This window comes from Nelumbo nucifera, chromosome 4 (assembly GCF_055504915.1).
Source record: "Nelumbo nucifera cultivar China Antique chromosome 4, China Antique-T2T, whole genome shotgun sequence".
Lineage (NCBI taxonomy): Eukaryota > Viridiplantae > Streptophyta > Magnoliopsida > Proteales > Nelumbonaceae > Nelumbo > Nelumbo nucifera.
This window is the reverse complement of record NC_142652.1, coordinates 34,729,483-34,749,851: the sequence shown is the minus strand read 5'-3', so window position 1 is coordinate 34,749,851 and position 20,369 is coordinate 34,729,483.

Genomic DNA, 20,369 nt, shown 5'->3' with positions numbered 1-20,369 from the left:
ATTTATTATTATTATTTTTTTTATCAGTGTACCTTTTCTTTTATGCAGTTCCCTTTGTGTATGGATAATTAAAAGAATGAGACTATCAAATTCTCTAGAATTATGCAGAAATGTGGGCATGCTTAATTGCTTATTGCATTCTTTATCTCTACTACTAACTGTCAGTCCCCATCCCTCAGTTAAACTAGCTTTGATCGGCTTATAATCAACAGGGGAACTCGAATTACTAACTCAAAGTAATTATCTCATTATTTTTCCATTTCAGTTTCTATTTGTGGTGGAAATAAATTGATATTAATATAATCACTGATTCAGACAATATGATGGTTGGAATTTAGTTCATTGAGTTGAGCCCAAACTAGGCTTAACCAGGTAGTTTGCTGGGCTTGCTAAATAACCCATCCTGTTCTCATGTCTGGGTAGTGGACCTTATTCTCATTACAATTCAGTCAGTACTTTTTTTTTGGTAGAAAACAAAGAAACTCACTAATAAAGAAAAGAAATACAAAATCCAAACGTCCAATAGAAGATGACAACAGCAACAACAGAAACTAACCAACGCCTCTAATAACAACACTTGAGTTAGTCTTTTACCAAGACTCGAAGATAACACAGCTTCAGAGTCTTAGAACTTATTACTCCTATTATGATTGAGTGGGCTTGGTGGAGAAGCTTGAATCAGCTTGTTTTCTTACTTTCAGCTTGTTATCTTACTTGGAAAGAAGATGAGACTTGTATATACCATCTGGAGCATTTCTTATAAAAGCATGCCAGTCATGAATCATGGTATAGCTGGTGAAATGCATTCGATACTGATTTTAAGTCTATGTTGTGTAAAGAGACTGGGCCGAATGGTCCCTAGTATCTATTCTTTTATTTATGTAGTGTGTTGTTTATTTTGTTTGTTAATGGGCCTGTCTTTATGGGTCTATTACTTCTTTTTATAAGTTTATATTAAGTTCTTGCTTAGCTAGCTGCCCACTTAAGGGCATACTTGTAATTAACTTAGCAAATGAAGATTAACAAAAGGATTAGTGAGGGAAGAGAGGAGATTATCAAACACTTCTTCTTCTTCTTCTTTTCTCCATTTTCTTCTTATGTTCTACTGTCTTCTACCTTTCTTCCACTTTCTTCTCTATTTTTTAATCAAGTTTATATTAGTTTTAGAGGACTGATTTACTTCTTGGTATCAGAGCAGGTTTTTCCTTTATTTTTTCTTTTTTCTTTTTTCTTTTCTCTTTTCCCATACACCATTCAATTAGGAGAATGTATGGAGAGATAAGTTCCCTATAGATCAGAGGATCTTTTGCCTAGTTGGTAGAAGGTTTGGAGAGTTGAAGTCTGGCTGAAAACTACCAAGAAGTGATGTTGTATTTTTTTCTACCCAAAACCCTAGCCGACTAGAGAGCTTTGAAGTTACAGGTCAAGGGGAAGCTTTTGGTGTGGCGCTCAGTGCTTGGGAGGTGTATTTTGACTCCTAGAAGTATGCAGTTAAGACTTGAAGGAGGTTGGGAAGCTCTGGTAAGAGCGACTAACTCTTCTTTCTCCCTCCCCGATAGCTGAGTGTAGTGAAACCCTAGTTGTCAAGTATTCGAGTACTGTTTTGACCTCAGTTAAGTTTATAAAGTTTGAAAATCTAGTTTTTTGATTTTCGTTTGACCAATTGAGCAATCTGGAAGTGAGTCCAAGTAGATGCTAGTATCCAGGCTTGGACTGGTAGATTTCTTTTTGATTAGAGTGACCACAACTAAGTTAGATGGAATCAATTACCTAGCTTGGGCACAATTTATACGAATTTATGTTTGTAGTAGAGGTAAATTAGGGTATCTCACAGGCAATAAGGTGAAACTTGCAGAGATAGACCCTGCATATGAGAAATGGATGTAGGAGAACTACATAGTAATCGAATGGTTGGTCAACTCTATGCAACCCCTATAAATTAGCATTATCTTTGGATGTTTTCAGCTAAGGAGATCTGGGACAGTGTTACGGAAACCTATTCACAGAAGTTGAATGTGGCGAGAGCCTATTAGCTGAAGAGTGATTTGAAAAATCTGCGACAGGGGGAGAAGAGTATAGCAATCTACTACTCTATGCTGAATTCATTATGGCAAAAAATTGATGTTATGGAGATACTTGTATGGGAGAGTATTAAGGATGCAAGGACTTTTAGGAAACTTGTGGAACGAAATAAGGTGTTTGAGTTTCTTAGAGGACTCAACCCTAAGTTTGACATTACTAGGGCTAGGGATGATGCCATTCTTGCCTAAGCATATGCTATGGTAAGCAGTGAAGAGAGTAGGTGGCAGGTTCAGTTACAAAGTCCACCTACAGAACACTTTGCACATGTTAGAATAAAGTCGGAGGGTCCGATTGAGAAGAAAGAGGTGATATGCAAATACTGCAAGAAATCGAGGCACACTAAGGACACTTGCTGGAAGCTTCATATAGATCTTCTCCCAGATAGGTTTAGAAATAACAACAATAACAACAATTTTAAGAAGAATGGTTAGACAGGAAAGCCTAAGAATGCTAATGTTGTCACAGTGCTTGGAGGAGGGAATAAGGAGAATGAAGAAAGTCAGCCATGGGGCAGTTGACAACAGTGAAGGTAGAGTTTGAAAACTATGGAAGATGATTGAATCACTTAGAAACCATTGTCTTGACATCCCACTCTTTAGGCAATACATCATCATCCGCATTTGCTCACTCAGGTATTTGTGCTTCTACAAATCATGCTTCTGTTTCAATTAATCATAAAATTCTTTGGATTATTGATTATGGTGCATCCGATTGTCTAACATTTTTTGTTTATATTATCTCCTCTCTAGTAAAGAGAAGATATTTCTTGTTCCCATATCTAGCAAGGGGGATATCAAGATCTCTAACACCCTTGTTTTATCCTTTGTCCTTTATGTCCCCAAACTTAATACCAATCTTTTATCTGTTAGCAACTTGACTAAATCCATGAACTGTAACATAATCTTTTTTCCTACCCATTGTGTTTTTCAGGACCCGAAATCTTAGAGGACGATTGGGAGTGGCCATGAGGCAAATGGAATATACTTGCTAGACACACCTGATAGGAGTCTTGGACCACCTCATGGATAGCTTTGGAGTCTATTTTGTCAAAGTCTATTGATAGAGTCATGTTATGTCATTTCTGGTTTGGTCATTTTCCTTTTTCTGCTTTGAGCCATTTGTTTCCCGGTATGTTTAAGGGAGTGTCTTTATTGAGTCTTCATTGTGAGCTTGTAAACTTGCAAAGCATTGTTGATATTCTTATTAAGCAATAAAAGATCTATTCCTCCTTTTCATATTGTGCACTTTGATGTGTGAGAGGCAGATCATTTGCCTACTATGGGGCGTTACAAGTACTTTATCATTTTTATTGATGATTATTCTTGTTACACTTGGATTTATCTCATGAGATCTCAAGATGAAGTACTGACTATTGTGCAAAAATTTTATGAACTTATCGTTGCATAGTTTAACACTCGGATCAAAATATTCTGTTATGATAATGCTAAGGAATATTTTGAGAAGAACATTTCATCATACTTTGAGACTTCTAGGGTTATTCATCAGAGTTCTTGTTCCAACACTTCACAGCAGAATGGAGTGGCAGAAAGGAAGAACCGCCATGTGGTTGAGGTTGCTAGATGCCTCCTTTTTGCATCTCATGTTTCTATTAAATTTTGTGGAGATGCTGTCCTTATTGCTATCTTTTTGATTAATCATATGCTTTCTCGGGTTTTGGGTTTCAAAACCCCATTTAGCCTTCTCTTTCTGGATGAAGATCTCTTTTCTCTTCATCTCTGAGTTTTTGGGTATACTTGCTATGTACATGTTCATAATCATCAATGACACAAATTTGAACCTAAGGCACATTAAGTGTATTTTTTTAGGATATGCCTCCGCACAAAGGGATATTGTTATTTTGATCCGGTTCATGGCTCCCGCTTTGTCTCTCAGGATGTCACATTTTCTGAGTCTACTCCTTTCTTTAGTATTTCTCCTGAGGAGGAGCAATTTAAGGAACCTTTTGCTATGTCTCTAGCTATTCCGCTTCTAGTTCCTTTTGAGTCCTCTATTGCCTCTCCTCCCACTATGTTTACCTCATGTGTTCATGCTCCCCCTCCTCCACCTCATCCTCCTATAGTTCCCTCACATCATGTTCTCCAAAGGTGTTACCAAAGGCACAGATTCAGGCATGGGCAACTTGTTCCCACTCCTATAGTAGAGCCTCTTGCACCTCTCATAATTACTGAGGTAACAGACTAACAGGTCAACCTTCCTCTGACCCACCTACTTCCTTCCCAGACCTTGATCTTCCTATTGCCCTTCACAAAGGCAAGTAGAAGTGTAAAGCACATTGTATCTCTAAATACTTTTCCTATAGCCTTCTGTCCCCTACCTATTACTCTTTTCTTGCCTCTGTCTCTTCCCATGTGATTCCCATGTCTATACTAGAAGCCTTATCTAAACCTAAATGGAGGGATGCTATGATGACTGAATTGGATGCTTTGCATAAGAACCATACCTGGGATATTGTGGATTTGCCTGAAGGGAAGGAATCAATAGGTTGTAAATGGGTATTCACCATCAAATATCATTCTGATGGCACTATTGAGAGGTTTAAGGCCCGATTGGTTGCTAAAGGCTACAATTAGATGTATGGTATTGATTATCTTGAGACTTTTGCTCCTATGGCCAAGATGACCTCAGTTCGGGTTTTGTTGTCTCTAGTTGCTACTTTTGATTGGCCTCTCCAGTCTCCACTAGTTTGATGTTAAAAATGCCTTTTTGAATGGAGATCTACATGAAGAGGTCTATATGTCTTTGCCTCTAGGGGTGTATGAAAAGGAAATGCAAGGGAAGGTGTGTAAACTGCAAAAATCCATTTATGGTTTCAAACAGTCTCATCGGGTTTGGTTTGAGAGATTCAGGGTTGCTCATCTCCTTTGGTTAGACACAAACTCAATCTGACCATACTTTGTTTCTGAAAGGAAGTAATTCTTTGGTAACTTTTCTGATTGTTTATGTTGGTGACATTATGGTCATGGGTGATGACACCCAGGAGTAGGGGTGAGCAAAAAAAACCAAAAAACCGAACCAATAAAAAATGACCGAAATTGGATTGAAAAATTGGTGTTTTTAAAAAACTGAAGGTACTAGTTCGATTTTGGTTAACTAATATGGAAAACCGACGGTTAACCGAACCAACTGATATACGTATATTTCTATATATATTATATATATATTTATGTATATTATATATAATATATTTTCTATATTATAAATTAATAAATATGCATTATATATATAAATATATATTTATAATATATGATAGATTATTTATTATTTAAAATATAATATTGTATATATTTATAATTTTTATTATATATTTATATATATTTTTATAATATATGTTGTAAAAATTTAAAAATAAAAAAAACCATCTAACCAAACCGATTAACCAGTTAACTGACTGGCTTCAGTTCAGTTTCGGTTACCAGTTTTCCAAAAACTGGTAGTACTAGTTCGGTTTCAAAAAAAGCCCCACGGTTCGGTTAACCGAACCGTAAGCACCCCTACCTAGGAGGTGAGTAAACTAAAAAGATTTTTAACTCTAAATTTGAGATCAATGATTTAGGAGATCTTAGGTATTTCTTGGGAATTGAAATTGATAGATCTAAGGATGATATCTTCATTTCTCAATGCAAGTATATTCTTGACCTCCTTGCAGAGACTGGTAAACTTGGTGCTAAATCGGATTCTACCCCTATAGATCCCAATCATAAGCTTTCTGCTAATGATGGTGAACTTTTGCTTAATAGGAGAGTGTTTCAGAGACTACTTGGGAAGTTGTTATATCTCTGCTTGATTCGATTGGATATTTCCTATGCAATGAGTGTTATTAGTCAATTTATGTATTCTCCCAGAGATACACATTTAGCTGTTGCAAAAAGAGTTTTTTGTTACTTGAAAGGTACTCCAGGGAAAGACATTCTATTTGCCAACAATGAACACATGAAGTTGGAGGCATACATTGATGCTGATTAGGCTGGATGTATTGATGATAGGAGATCCACCTCAGGATATTGTGCTTTGGTGGTAGGGAACATTGTCTCATGGAGGAGTAAGAAAGAGTCTGTAGTTGCCAGATCCTCTGTTGAAGCAAAGTACAGGGTAATGGCGCATGGAGTGTCAGAATTATTGTGGTTGAGATCACTTTTAGAAAATGTGCGAGTTGACTATGAAAAGCCAATGATGCTCTATTGTGACAACCAGGTAGCTATCAACATTGCACATAATCCTGTTTGACATGATAGAACTAAACACATAAAGGTTGATGGACATTTTATATAGGAAAGAGTTGCTTAAGGGAAAGTTTGATTCCCATTTATCTCTTCAGCAGTTGGCTAATGTTTTGACCAAGGGTATTCCAAGAGGGAAGCTGACACACTATATATGCAAGTTGGGCATGAATGCATGGTTGACATCTATGCTCAGCTTGAGGGGGAGTGTAGAGAGATTGGGTCGAATGGGCCCTAATATCTATTCTTTTATTTATGTAGTGCGTTATTTATTTTATTTGTTAATGGGCCTACCTTTATGGGCTTGTTACTTCTTTTTATAAGTTTATTTTAAGTTCTTGCTTAGCCAGCCGCCCACTTAAGGGCATACTTGTAATAAACTTAGAAAATAAAGATTAACAAAAGGATTAGTGAGGGGAGAGAGGAGTTTATCGAACCCTTCTTATTCTTCTTCTTCTTTTCTCTATTTCCTTCTTCTGTTATACTGTCTTCTACCTTTCTTTCACTTTCTTCTCTATTTTTTAATCAAGTTTATATCAGTTTTAGAGGACTGATTTACTTCTTGTTATATCAATGTAGTAAAATGGGTCTGAAGTTTACTATTGATATGCTTTCAGTTTTAGAGGGGCTCCCAACAAATGTAATTCTCGTCCTCTGCATGGGAAGGAGCTAACTGCTTACCAAGATTAAGTCCAACCTAGCAAATTAGGATTTGACTTGGCATGGGTGAGTCCAAAACTCAACCGACTAACTCGGTTTTGACTAGGTTGGTTTAGAGTTAGAAACTATGTTGGTGAAACTGATGTTGAACCCAGCCTGATTTTGGATGTATTATGTAAAACAAATCAATTATTGAGATTATTATTTTTTCATTGTGTTACATGTATTATGTATAATACTATAATATGCCTCATCAATTAATGAGATATTTTTTTCAAGCATTTATTGGGCTAACCCGACCAACCCAACCTAATTTTGAAGAATTGGGTTGGACTATGTTACATAGTTTGATATCATGTTGGACTCGTTGGGTTTGACTTTTGAGGCGGCCTTTGTTGGGCTTAGATTATGATGATGTACCCTTGGGCTGGGCTTGGGTTGAGTTCAATCCAACTCAATGTGCTATGAATGAAGTAATTAGCATGAAGGATTCCCCTTCGATGCAAACAACTGAAAATCCCAATCATGTAATGAACTATTGAAGAGGCTTTAATTATAACATCTCAATCTAATAACAAGAATCGTAGTGATAGTTTCCAACTTTTCATAACTAATAATTCTCTGATAAGAAGGGTCATAAGAAAAACGTAATGGAGAAGTAACAAGGATGCCTCTTGGCTGTCAATTGTATCCATATTGGTTTGGAGAAGAATCATAATCCACTTTGGGTGTAAGAAAAAGGAAAATTGCTTATTCCCAAATGGGACCAACCTAATCAGTGCTCATTTGGCCGGAAACAGACCATAATGCGAGAAATGAGTGTCTCAATCATAAAGATTACATACATAAATACATACATATATCTCTTTCTGATTTGTTATTCAAGGCATTAATTATATCTTTCTCTATTTAAGGGCATTTGCTTGGTACAGTGGCAAAATCTTGAACATAAGCTTAAGAATGTAGGTTGGAACCAGACAGCAACCACTTTGTGTAAAAGAAACCAAAAGTTACATCTATCTTTAGTTCAATGTAGAGGTGCAACTTGCCTGGAAAAAAAGTAGAGGTGCAACTTGAGCGGACTTGGGTTGGGCTTTTGTCAACATTTGAATGCGCCCAGTCCAAAACCTGAGCCCAAAGCAGTGTAAAATGCTAACTCAGGCCAACCCGAATTGCACCCCTACTTGAGTGGGCCTGGGCTGAGCATCTATTAGAATTTGAAACAGGCTATGGAGAATCATCATCATCTAAGCCTTATCCTAACTATATGAGGTTGGCTAGAAAATCTTGTTTTGCCATTCCGTTCTATTCTGTTCAGTACCATATCCATCATAAAATTATGGGTGCTTAAAATTGAAAATGGACATTGAGGATAAATTCCTCAAATTGGAATTAGCTACTCAATTTGCACCCCTACTTCCAAGGCCTAGAATAGGCAGGACCAGCATTAGATAATGACCCTTTATTTTTCTCCTCCTTTTTGTCTAAAGCACTTTTAATAGAAAAGGGTTATGATTTATGAACTTGAAATGTAAGGGCATTGTTTTTTCTTTCAAACAAGTTGCAACCAGCATATCAAATCAGGAGAACAAAGAAATTAAAGGAGGAAAAAGAAAAAAAAAATAAAGGAACTTATAAGTGAAGAAATACAAGATGTTTGGTCCATCATGTGCCATCTATTCAATCCTTTAAATGGACAATAAAATTACAAAAGAAAAAAGAAAAAAAGAAAAAAAAAAAGAGCAATAATAGAAGGAATAATGGAAAAAAGGGAAAAACTTCATATGATGGCTATGAATTCAGCATATATACCAAATACCAAATCTAAACCACATAAAAATAAAAAAAAATTCTTGGGGATGCACAAGAAAATTCTATTGCCCACTGAAATCTTTTTTATTTGTTACCTAATAAGGATGGTGAAGGGTTGATGTTCCATAACCTAGTCTTGCGGATTAAAATTAAAGATGGGGGTTCCCCACAACACAATATTATCATATATGCCGATTCCTCTACCTTTCTCTATAGTTCATACATAAGACTTTTGAATATTTTTGACCCAACATGTTTTCAGGGAATGCCACAAGTAAATGGTTGGTGCAAATTTAAGAGAGAGAGAGAGATTCTTCTCCCTTGCTGGCCTGAGATTCTACTTGAAAACCATTTTCTTTGAAATTCTTTTCCTGAAGTTCATACTAATTAATAGATTATTAGTCTCTTCATTGTACTTGTGATAATGGAATATATATATATATATATATATTTTTTTTTCTTAAAACAAAGTGGGATATAACGACTTCTTTTGGTTTCTAATTGCAAGAATATTTGGATAGGGTTGGCTTTCTATGTGTTTTGCTTACCTTGTACTGATATTATATCTGAAACAAGTTGTAATGTCATTGGGATCCATTGTTGAAAATAAAAACAACAACAAAGAAGAATTAATGGGTGATCACTCATTTCAGATTGTCAAATTATTAGGCTCAGTTTGGAAGGAGTATAAATACAAATATGTAGTGCCAAAATCTTGTATTTTGTATCGTTGTGTATGTATTTATATTGTACATATTTATATTTATATTCTTTCCAAACTGAGCCCTAAGAACACATTAATTAATTACATGGACCCATTTTCTTGAGAAAACTACTTCAAGAAAACAATAATGACATTGGCAAACAGCTCCCAAGTAAATATTGTTTGAAAATAAATTTTTTATACTCTATTGAACTAGTTTCTCCTTCTGCTCTTAACACCATAAAAAGTAAAAACCAAAAGGAAGAGAGGAGACCAAGAATACTAATAATTGCTTTAGCCTTTAGTTGGGGATGTGTATATCAGGTGAGTCCAACGCAGAACTCGCCATGAAATTCCTTTCAGATGGCAAATTTCAATAATCCAACCAAGGTTTTAAGTTTCGGAGGGGTTTAGCCACTTCAGACCCAAAATTTGAAAATGAAGTTCTTAGAAATTTTAGAATACATGCCCAATTTTTTTTAATTAATTTTAATTATTCAAAATTTTATATAATCACTTTATATTTTATATTTATACTATTGATTTTTATTAGTTTTAATATTATATCTAACATTTTGGATGAAAGAAATAGATGAAATACCAAAATTTCAAAAACCACCCAAATTCAGAACCATGAACCCAAATGCCCTTGCCATCCTTAATTTTCATGTCTTTTACTATTTTCTTTCACTGGTGCTGGTGGTGATATGCGCACATCCATTTTTGATAAATTAATGGAGGAGGAATACCGTTAATTATTAGTTTGTTTGGTTGACAACCCTTAATTATTAGTTTGTTTGCTCGATCTCAAGTATTGTTTTTTGTATCCACATTTATGGAAAATAAGCATGTGTTCAATGGACCAGTGGATCGACCATTTGGGTCAATGGGTCAATTGAAATACCATAATAATAATAAATTTTGAAAAAAAGTAAGATAATACAAAAACCGATAACCCATTAAACGGATAAGAAATTCAATGGTTAATTATCTGGTCAACAGGTCATTGACCAGGTGATTTCTGAATTTGTGACCGGATCACTGGTCCGACCGGCCAGATGAACCACAGGTTGAAATTGCACTGCTCTAAATTAGAAGTTTGACATTTCTTTTAGGAAGTCTCAGAAAGTTATACTGAGTTATACATACATATTGTGCTCAAAGACAGTCTTCCACTTTCCTTCATAGTTGTATTCTAGCTTGTTTGCTTAGCCACAAAGACCACCTTCTTTTGTCTGGTTATCCGAAATAGTTCATTGGGGCTCAGAACCGTTTCTCACGTGATATGAATAAACAATGACTGCCCTATTCACAGAATGAAAAAAATCCAAATGAGCCCTAAAGATTTAAATATGTTTGGTCATGTCGTTTCGGAATTTTCTCATTGCTTTTTACCTTGAATCCATTTCTTCCACTAGCATTTCTTTTCCCTTTCCTTATGTAGATGTGGTTTTAAAATAACTAGTGATAGTGAGCTTTAACAGGATTCAAACAACGAACTAGTTTTACAGTGATTTGGGTTTCTTTAAAGTAGTTCTTCAAATAGGTTTTTCTTCTTTTATATATATAACTTTTTATAATTTTTCTGATGAATATATGACACTCCTTATCATTTATAATACTCGTTAGAAAAAGTGATTTGTTACAAGTTGAGAATGATAGAAGAGTTAGGGGCTGGCTGAAAAGGACTTAGGTGGAAATAATAAGAAATGACCACCCATAATTTAGGTAGATATAGTACTGAACAGAGCAAAATGGTGAAACAGGCCGTTTGGATTTGGGTTCTGTTTGGGGAGACTACAAATACAAATATGTATAATACAAAGCCCTATGCTATACATGATATTTCCAAACCTTATATTTGTACTGTATACATTTGTATTTGCATTCTTCCCAAATTGAACCTAATAGAAGATTTAAACCCATTTTATTAAGTAGATGCTTCTTAGGTATTGTGGGTAGATAAATAAAAGTAATTACAACATTGCATGCAATGTAACCAAGAAACAGATTATTTTATTCTGCACAAATAAGTTTTTGGTTGTAACCATCAAGTGAAAAATAGATTATTGTGGCTCTAACAGGCCGTTTGGATCACCCTTTCCTTTGAATTCAATGGTTTAACCAAAGGCTGTGTTTGTTTTGATAGAAAATAAAAGAAAAAAAAAAGTCCGAGGGGAAGTTCTTATAGGAGTTTCACATAGCTTTAAGGCTGTGTTTGTAAACGATGCAAATAGAGTGTAAATCCCGGTTAAGGGTAAATTTGTATTTTGGTTCACTTTTGTCTGTGTTTTGCAACATTACATTTATGTATTAACAAATGACAGAAAACACATTTTTCAATGCATATTTATATTGATAATAAGATGTAAAAGTACATCAATAAAAAAGTACATTTGCATTCAAGTGAATTTTTGATAAAAAAGGCATATGTTTTATTGAAATTCGTGTTTCCATCCATTACAACTGTTTGGTAAGAAGGTAAATTTGTCAATGCAAAACTAACCCAAGTTTGCAATTTATATGAACCGTTTTATACTCTACATATTTGCATTCATACTTATTTGCACCATTTCTAAACACAGCCTAAGAAGATGACATTGGGCCTTCATTTGATTGTTCACACCTTCCTAACACTTTGAGCAATTTATAGTTCTTTTATCTCTTTTACTTTTTCTTTTCCTTTTCTTTCTTTCATTAACTATTTACCGTGAAAAATCAAATAAGCTGCACGGTAAAATTGTTTACTAGCATTCCTCAAAATATAATTTGTTTATATCTGAAGCGGGCATATCTCTCTCTCTCTCTCTCATCAACATCATTTAAGTCTTTTCTTATCAATATGGGGTAGGTTACAAATCTTGTTTTATCATTCCTTTCTATTCAGCGTCATATCTATTTTTAAATTATGAGTGTTTAAATAAATTCTTATAACTTTCACCTAAGTCCTTTTCGGTTTGTTCTTGACTCTTTTAACCCTTTTTAACATTTAATAAATAAATCAGGGGGACACCAAGTGGCCATTGGCAAGCCAATATTGGGTAATGGCCTTTTACACAAGTGCTACCAAAAGTGAGCCCGGATCTGTTGGTTACCAACACAACTTCAATATGATTTATAACCGCACATCTCAACATGTTCCCTACTTGTTACTTGCATGTTGTCAATGGTGAGGACATACTTTTCAGTATTGGAGATATGTGGGTATAGAGATCATGTTGGAAGCTGTATTGGTAGTAGATCTGGATTCCATCTGAGTAGCTGCCACTTGGGCCAAATCATTGGAAATTACAAAATGGTAGAAATTTTTCCATGTGTTCTTGTTGTATTAGCCTAAAGTCATTGTTTCTTTAATGGGCTTGGGTTGATCTGAATTTTGCCTCACTGAGCCCGTTCTCATGTGTGGCTCCATTTATGAGCTTACTAAGAACTTGGGCCCCAGACTTCTAGGCCCAGTTTGGCCCCGACCTCTAGTAAGGAAGGAAGCAATTACCTCCTCTCTTTTTGAATACGAATAACACATATTGGGAAATTATTTTAAAAAATTTTTCCTTTTGACTCGGTTTGAAAAAATACAAATACAAAAAGATATTGTATAGCCCACTGTAAAATTGAATGAAACCAAAAAGAAAAAAAATGTACAAATACAAATATATGTAGAGCGCAAAACCTTGGATATTATATTTCTAAACGTTGTTTTGCATTGTACATATTTGTATTATTTATACTCTTCCAAACTGAGTGCCTTGAGGAATTGTAATTGTAGTCAATTTCCCATTTCATGGCTTCATAACTCAACTCTCCTCTCCTCTCCTCTATACTTCTGCCTGTAATTCCATTGTAGAAGACGAGCAAGAAGATACTGAGAAGCTTCACTATTGTGGACATAAGCTACAAGCTAAGCCACATTAGACCACTTCGTCTCTTCTTTGGTCGTTTCTTTGATTTCTCACTGTTTTCTTTATCCAATGTTTCCACTTTGCATTATTCTTCTGTCTTTTGCCCGTGTCATATATTGTTTTCTCACACAGTGGATCTGTTGCATCATACAGGGTTGGCCCAGTATTTAAAGCCCAAGTTGACAAATATGGTAGCCTCACACATCATTCTCATGTCCACGCTGTTTAAGATAACAGAGCCGTTTGGTACAGTTGGTGTTTGAAGGGCAAATACTGCCACATCAGCACCACGTAGGCATTTTGACTTCAACAGTCAATTTTCTATTTGATTGGAGAAGTTTTCAGTTAAAACAGTCACAAAACACTTTTTTGCATGAAAATCCATGCCAGAGGATTTTTCAAGGCTTTAGGATCAATACTTCTGACATGGCTGAAAAATACAAATTTCTCACCAAACAAGACTCAAGTACAAATAGTGATGTTTGGCTTCAAGTAAATGGTGTTTCAATTCAAAACATTGCAGGTTGAAATACTTCTTGTAAGGTTTCAAACTATTGAAATGGGGATTAATTCACATATCCTACTTTTCATTTGTATTTGGGTTCCAGATCCATAAGCTTGAAAAACAAAGTTAAAACATGATTCGATGACCACTCTTTTCTTTGGGTCCCCCTCCCCTCCCCCACCCCACATGTTTATCACTGTTTGGGCAGAAAATTAAAACAAAACTACATTATTTTTGTTTTGTCTGAACTTTCAATCCAATGAATGACAAACATGGGAGAGTGCTAATACCTTGATTAGAGCACTCTTATTGAATCATCAGGGCCTGTTGGCTCTCAGCTCTCTTACTGTGACCAAATCACATTGAGCTGCAGGATGATAATGACTAGTTCTTTGTAGAGAAAGAAATTAAGATGACTCTCTTCTTGATGGGCCCAATACCATTCCACCATGTGGCCACTGAGATTTCTTGGCTTCTTGCCCCCCTCAAATTGGCCCTTGTCCCTTTATAATCCACCTTATCCTTGAATATAGAATCCTGATTAGCACCTGATTGGGAGCTTATTGGGCCCACAAAAGTATCAATTTAATTTGAATTTTTGAGCTTTTGCTCTTTTTTTTTTCTTCTTTTGGTGGGGGAAGTTATTCCTGGATTTGCTATCCCAGGGTCTAATTAGTTCTTTCTCTTTCTCTTTGGACAAAGCACTAGGGAAAAAAGAGTTTCTTTTTTATCTTTCACAACAAGTGTCACTGCCCTTTGCACAAAAATTAAAAGGAAAAAGAAAAAGAGAAAAATAAAGTTAAGTCAAGAAACGAAAGGGTCGTGTCTATCATATTCCAATCAATTAGACCTGAAATTGGATAGCAATATAAAGGAGAGAATAAGCAATAAAAAAGGAAAACTACATTGGACTGCTTCATTTTAAAGTTATTCCATCATCACTGTGTCTCCATACTAAATAAGGGGTGTTATGTGCTGTGCATATTTGGAGGATTGCTTGGTTTTGAAACACACCACACCTATTAGGCATTCTTTTGGGAGTGTTCCATGTTTTGAAATCATTTGTGAATGGTTTCGAAACACAAAACATCGATCACAAAGGTGGATATATCAATCCGCATTATGGTAAATTCGACGAATATAATAAATGACTGAAATATTTTATTTACAATTTTATTAACAATACATCCACACTATAGAACACCTTATAGAGTATGGTGTGATCCAAACCATGTAATTTCAACCATACCACAGTGGGTTATATATACAGACTACACTACTAACCACTCCCTTAATTGGCTTTTGAACATCCATGATAAAATAGTTCAATGAGTTAGAGGGGCAATCATTTGGCTTTGATAAAAGGGTTCGATTGTACTTTCCAAGGCACCATGTAGACGAAGTTTGAGTAAAAGTTCAAAAAAATAAGACATCTCTTGGACAATCTAAAACATACAGGCTGTGAAGAAGGAACAGCTTAAAAATGAGGCAGCTGGAGATAATTTTCCCAAAACTTGATGATGGTTGTGTGTATATCACATTATCACCATTCAAAATCATTAGTGGCATGTGAAATAATAATTCACATCAATAATTTTATATGACTCTCTGAAACCTTTTGTTTGCCCAAAAATGTTAAAAAGGTTAAGTTAGCTGCCTAAGGGTTCCCTTCATCATCCAATGTTGGCAGTAGGGAATGAAGTTATGAGTCCCCATATTGTCTATGTTGACCCATCAAAATATGATAAATGAAAGAAGAAAATATCTCTGATTGGACAGCCACCAAGCACTAACACTTCTCTCTCCCTCTCTGAGATGATTTGATTATTATTCTCCTGGTCATTCGTCTTCATGTCTTCATGAAACTCATCTAAAAAGGGAAAACCCTAATTTGAACCCTGTAATGAGAAAAAAAAAGATAATGTTTAGAAAACCAGATCGGACCGATCAATTGGATAAGTTGAACCATGACCCGGGTCCTAATTGGTTCGGTCATACCCCAAACTGAAATGTGTTAAAAACCAGCCAAAACCGTTGACTGATTGGTCCAATCAGAAAATCGGTAAACCAGTCCCAATTAAAAAAAAAGCTTGGTTTTCTGTTTTTTTAGATGTAAATGTATATTTTCTAGAATCCATAACTTTGTGCTCGGTTATCCCATTGGGGTGAAGCTTTTTTTTTTTTGGTTTTGGGTAACTTTTTATTATCTATGTGATGATGCCCCACTTTTTTTCAATAAAGGGGTGTTCTTTTTTCGGATTTTGAGAGGGGGAAAGTTGGTTAATGGGATTTTGGTTCCCATTGACCAAGAATTACATGTTCTTTTTTCAAATTTATGTGGGGACCAGGGAAAGTTTATTTTTCCGGGTAAGTGATACCCGTCTCCTAAGTGGATAAATAACTTTTCCAACTAGGGGGAAAGTTGCCAACACTTGAATGGGACAAAAATGCCATTTTTAATAATGAATTTTTATGGATAAAATGATCATTGCCTTATTTACATGAAAAATAAAAGAACATGGGTAAATGCACTTACCCGGGTAAGTGTTTTCCAAAAAAAAAAACTTACCTAGATAACTGTATTTATCCGGATAAGTAACTTACCGAAAACTGAATGGGACGTAAATGGTTTTTTTTCCAGCCTCAAATTATTTTTTATATTGAAAATTAAAACTATAATAAAATAATATATGTTATAAAAGAATATAATTATATATTCTGCATATACATATAATTATTATTTATCATGTATATATATTATATCATCCTAGTTTGATGTCTGTTGAACCTCTAACACGTAAACCTGTCCCTTTTTTGGATTAATGCTACTTTCACCCATGTCATCCAGTCTATGATTCGAGACCACCCGTTTTCAAATCCACTTAGCATTCATACATAGATACCATGGACCAAAGCTAAGGGGCTGTTTGGATGCGCCCTGATAAAGAATACTTTTTTCTTTTTTGCTATGAAAGTGATCTTTTCTAACATGCGGTAATTCAATCCAATGGGAAAATTTATGGGACTACTCCAAATGGTGCACAGAGGACTGAGGTGAGGAGCTGAGAATAAGAGCCAGACTGAATTAATGCACTATAACCCTACAGTCCTTCAGAGGCTGCTTTAATCAATCACTGGGTATGTAAAGATAAAAATCTCATTAATTGAAATAAACACTTTGTAGCCATCGTCGTTTTCTCCTTCACAACCATCACCGTCGAAAGAGAGCTGTGGTGATCAAGGACTGGAGGATTGGTGAAGATCATTATTGGGCTGTAATACTTCTTGCAGAGAGGACAACACTTTGTGGAAGCTGAAGTGACAGAAAACCACAGAACAGAGCTCATGTGAACATCTCTCTCTCTCTCTCTCTCTCTTTTCTGTGATGTTATTTGTCGGGCCATGTGGGCTACACACAGCAATATCAATGAGTCAAGAGCTCAGTAGATTCCTTGAGGAAGATAACAAGAAACAAGTGTCTAATGTGACAGGATTCATGGAGGAATTCTCCATCTGGAGGACACGGCTCTCCCACGAAGGATGCTTGCACCCATTAGAAGAAGCTTAGATCGCACCCAAGAATGAATGTGCGTGGGTCGAATTATCAGGCCTGGGACGTGTCTGCTCAAAAACAATAATCCATCGGTCTCCACTGCTGGGTGTTTTCAACCAAGGACGACGAAATGGAACAGGATAGCTTGTACTGCTGCAGATAGATAAGATCATCTAATCTAAGCTTCCACAAGGCCCAAGCTTTTCCACCATGGAATTCCATTTCAATTTTCACCTTTCTGCTCATGTATAAAGAAAATTTTCTTGGTTAACATTCTCATCCCAGCGTGTGGTGCCCTTTAGAAAGAGAGACTATGGTCCTCTCTCTCTCTCTCTGTAGAGAAAAGCATGGAATCTTTGTGGGTTATATCTGCAACTAATTAACATCAGAGAGAATAAAGAACAGAGATTTCACACAGAGCCTTGGGTCTAAGGACTAAGATCATTGGGTTGTTTTGGGTTCTTAGTTTCTGAGTTTTGTAGGGTTGAAAATATTGAGATGAATGGGCCCATCTTTGAAAATAAATGTTTGATCGATCCAAGCAGAGAACTGGACTAATAATTGTTGAATTAGATTGATTGATCAATTGCCTTTCAGATTAAAATTAGTCATATAATGAAATAATATTTAGCTAGCTAGGGTTATAATATTGTACTTATCAACATTTCATTCGATCAGCACAGAGAACCATGTACAATTGTATTATTGTAATTTAGCATATGACCAAAATACCCTCGGGCAGTAAGAATTACCCAACTATTTGACACAATTATCTGTTTGAAAAACCCAAGAACAAAAATATTATGGCGGGTATACACTTAGAAAGGAAGAGGAAAAAGTTGCTGGGCTTTGCTTATTTTTCCTTCGGTCGTTATCAAACAGCCCCCAAGTACTTAGGCTCCAAGCTCTTAGTGGCGGAATGACATGTTAGATTGATTAAATAACAGAAGAATAAGCCATTCACTTCAGCCACTTCAGCTATTCAGTTACTTTTATGCTTAGAAAGTTCTTGTTGATCACATGATTTCATGAATCTCCACTTGAATAGCTTAATTTTATGTATTGTGCAGTATATTTTATGCACATCTCCCATAAGGGGGCGCCCTTCAATGTCTTGCACCACATTTTCGTCGAACATCTACCAATGATAGTACTAAAACTAATGATGTTATCATCGGGAGATATTCTCAAAACATCATGGAGATGTATTATGGGATGTTGTGGGGTGCAGATCTGAACTCTTTCTACCCAAGGTTTTTAAAATCGTTTTGGATCCGTATCTTGAGTCAAATGGTCCAACTGTATTGGAGGACGGTCCAACCACCTGAATCAATAGTTCACTGACCAAATCAATAATTTTTGACCAAAAAAACAGTTTTGTGGTAAAACAAAAACGCTCAGGTCCCGTTTTTTCCAATCCGGCCGTCCGGTCCGGTCCTGTTTCGAAAACACTGTTTCCACCTACATGCACTCCTCTCATCGTCCATATACCGGGAATGATTCTAAACAACCGCAGTGTGCAACTCTTAAATGCTCTCCTCCATGCACAGTGCATACACGGTGGGACACTGGGACAGTGGGACTCATGAAAAGACACGACACCACCAAATTGGACGCATCTTGTAACGAGATTTCCACTTTGTTCAGGTCTGCACGAGCTGCACAACATCGTTGCACACAAGACATTTTCAAAGTGCTGATCATTCCAATATACACAAGTAGCCAAGTAGGGGTTGCAGACAAGTGGGGTAGTGTCCTGATGAACGTACATCCCAACGAAGCAACTGGGTATGCAGCCAATAATACCCGAGACGACAAAACCCTTCGTGGGGGGCACCAGATTACTGTTGCGTTCCATTATTCAATGGACCATGGTCCATGGATTATTAACCCGTCACATCCCATCAGTGATCAGTGCACAATAAAGTTAGAGGAGATCTACGTGGTATAAACTGTAAATCGAATCTCACCTCATTTCTCTATCTTCTTATCAATGGAATATAGATATTGATGCACGTTTTGACTTTTTTCTTTGTGACAATTATTTGACCATCTAGTTCAATTGGTCGGTTCAACCGGTTTAACCTCTGGCTGGTTTTATCCTACCAGCATGGTTGAACCATCAAAGATTTTAGGTATATATATCTATGTATATACTTTGAGATGATCATGTCATAAATGGGGAGAGGTTTTACCCAAGATGGCATTATTTGTAAGAAATTCATTTTATGCTATACTTAATTAAAAAGCTAAAAGCTTTGTTCTTAGGACTCAGGACTCACTAATCTATTGGGGCCCAAAATTTGCCATTTGTCCTAAATTAATATAATCGTGATTTGTCCCAGAGGGTTTGGTAAGTCTTTTTGGAAAGATCTTTTATTAGTTATGGGAGTCAAAAGATGTATTGAGTTTTTGTATTCAGATCTGAGTATCCCATTTGGTTAAGGTGTGTTTTTTCACATAAAGATGAATAAATAAAAAACACAAAAGCTCCATTTGGAGCTTCCTGAAAATTGCCCAATTTGAGTTTCTTGCATTTTTTCGGTGCATCGGCTTTTAGCAGCTAAATCTGTCACAAACCAAACAGAAAAAAAATCTAAATCACGATCTGTCAGGCTTGTCAATAGCCCATAAATCACACAAAAAGATGTGCCAAACAGAGCCTTAATATTTTACCCAACGTGTCTATTTTTGTAGCAGATATATGAATGGTGGATAAATAAAAGTTTTATTTAGAACTTTTTGAAAGCTCTCAAATGATGAATGCATCAATCAGATGGTATAAAGCCATTGATCATGTTGATTTTTGGTGTTGGTCCAATTTTAGTGGCGCCAATCCAATGATGGGTCCTCACCTTCAAGGACTTGACGAATAGTGAGTTATGAGGGCCCGAATCACAATTATGGGCCCAACCCT